This window comes from Marmota flaviventris, chromosome Y, assembly GCF_047511675.1.
Source record: "Marmota flaviventris isolate mMarFla1 chromosome Y, mMarFla1.hap1, whole genome shotgun sequence".
NCBI lineage: Eukaryota > Metazoa > Chordata > Mammalia > Rodentia > Sciuridae > Marmota > Marmota flaviventris.
Genome location: NC_092519.1, coordinates 9,425,388 through 9,428,211, shown reverse-complemented (window position 1 = coordinate 9,428,211; position 2,824 = coordinate 9,425,388).

Here is a 2,824-nt window from a genome sequence, read left to right as displayed (position 1 = left end):
AAAAACTTTAAATATTGTATAATTTTGCATGCTACAAGAAAAGGGTAGAAATGAAAATAGCTTGGGTGCATCTACACTTGTAGAGCCATTCCAAAGAACAATTCAGCGGACGTTAATAAAACTAAGAATTTATAGAACCTACTTTCAGCAAGGCCTGTCAGTCATTCCATAGTGGAACTCAAAACAGGTGCACAACAAAACAGAACCAGGTGAGAGGATGTTTATTGCAGTACAGCTAAACATTGTAGAGTACCTACCTATGAGTGGAAGAATGAAGCATAAAATGTAACAAGCATATTAAAGCCCATGTCATACACTATGAGTAGTCAAGCACAATGAGTTAAATTTGCATAAAGACACATAAATAGATTGCAGAAACACATTGGGCAAAAATGAGGAAAAGAACAGGAGATCCCAAAACACAGCACCAACTATGGAAAATTAAATGCCCCCAAATCACTGTTTATTTTTAAAACATGTGTAATTATTTAAGTAAACATGTAAAGGTAGATTGCCAGGGGATGCATCTAATACACTAATTGGAATCAAATGGTGGGAAGGTTAAGCAGTAGGATTAGGAAAAGTAGACAAAAGAGAAAATTATGACATTTTCAAAAAGAGATGCTCTGACAGATAGATAATGACAACAGTAATTCAATAACTAAGAAGTGCTAGCTAAAGTGAATTCTACATTGCCAGTCCTTAGGAAGCAAAGAAGAAGAGATATATGGAAAAAAAGAAGGAGAAAAAACTGATGAAAATATGAGATTCCTGGAAAGAGGTAGAGAAGGAACTTGGCAGGAGAATCAAAGTCTCAGAAAGCAGCTGGGTTTCCACATTACAGTCCTCCCTGTTTTGTATTTTCTGGGAGAGAGAAGGGCTTTCTAGCCTTCCTTGATAGTATGCCAGATAGATAGATAGATAGATAGATAGATTGATTGATTGATTTTATATATGTATCTGAATATATTTATATAAATAAAACTATATCTATACATGAATGAGAGAGAACAGGAGAGACAATTTGCATTAGCTATTTCATTTCTCTCCTTAACTATTCTTAATAGTTAAGAATAAGTAATGTTTCTAAGAGCTATTTGACCTCAAGGGTTGACTTTTAAAACAATATTTTAAGCCTCCCCTTTTTAAAATGCATCTTCCTTATGAATAAATATTGCATAATGATGCAGCTGATATATTTGGTAACCTTAGGTTGGACCTCATTTATGCAAAGCTCCCCCTGAAGAATGGAAATTGCTTCCATCTTTCAAAGCAGAGCAGTGGAGTAAGCTGAACCAGCTCTTTGAGATCTTAGGGGAAAAGTGTGCCTTTCATTTATGGTGGGGGGGACTAGTGAAGTAGTTTCTCAGGCCACAGCAACTGTGACATCATGGTGTCTCTGTAGAATTAAGCTGTACTACCTGCAGGCCTTGTCCTCTGGGTAGGTTTAAGTCTCATCTTCCCCTTGCTAGAACTAATTATTATTTTTTTTTTTGCATATTTAGATTTATTTGCTTTAATCATCTTTTTTACTGCTGTAACTGAAAAACCAGAAAGAACAATTTTAGAGGAGTAGAGGTTTATTTGGGGACTCACAGTTTCAGAGGTCTCAATTCATAAATGACCAATTCCATTCTTTGGGCTCAAGGTAAAGCAGAACATGGTTGAGGAAGAGTGACTAAGGGAAGCAGCTCATAGGAGGATCAGAAACAGAGAGAGATTCCACTCCTAGATAGAATCTATATATATACCAAAGATACACCACTAATGACCCACCACCTCTAGCCACTCCATACCCACCTTCAGTTACAGCTCCGTTAATCCTGTCTGGGCATTAATTCACTGATTGTGTTAAGACTTTAATAATCCAATCCTATCCCCTCTAAACCATTTTGTATTGTCTCAAAACATGATCTTTAGTTGGACAACTCACATCTGAAACATAACAATATGTATGAAGTCTCTTTCCAGGACAGAGGGTTTGTGGAGATTGAGGAACATGCTAGACTTAAAGGTATTTCAAAACATATAAATCAATAATGAAAGAACAAACTATGATGCTCCACTCCCACAATGACTTAAAACACACACACACACACCATAACTCCTTTTCCCCTGGAAGTGTATTCAGACGTTTCTCCCACTGCAGCTAAAATTCTGGATCACAAACTCCTCCTTCTTTCTTGCCATAGGTAGCACTTCCTAGGTCTCCACCCTCTTTTCCCTCCTGCTTGCCCAAAACAAATATTCAGGAACTGCAGTGTTTACATAAATTGTAGGGGGAGGATAGAATATAATGGACAATAAGAGCAGAGACTGTTTTCTAATAGGCTACCCTGCCATGGATTGGCAGCACCTTGGGCACATAGGCAGGGGCTGGCCTGGCTGGCAGGGCCCACTGTGAAATTGGCTGACTGATTTACCTTTTTCACCTGTATTAACCCTGGAGCTTTCGGGAGACACCTCACATCAAAACCAAAACACCCATCATCATATCCATCAGAGCAGGGGGGAGAGAGAAAAGGGTGTGGCTGCCTGGTGATCTTGTCCCCTTGGCCCCTCCAAACCTTGGATCAGAGTTGCCTAGAGTGCCTGGAAAAGAGGCATCCTCATCCTGAAGAATTCTGTGCCCACCATCTAGATTTAAAGCTGCCCCTGGAGGCTTTAATGCCATTGCAAACTTTATCAGAAACTTTATATTTAAAGACAATTTTTAAGTTTTATTTTATTATTATTATTTTTTTTAATCAATTTGTTAGTGGTGCTAGGGACAGAATCCAGGGCCTTGGGAATACTGGACCAGTGTCCTACCTGAGCTAAGTCC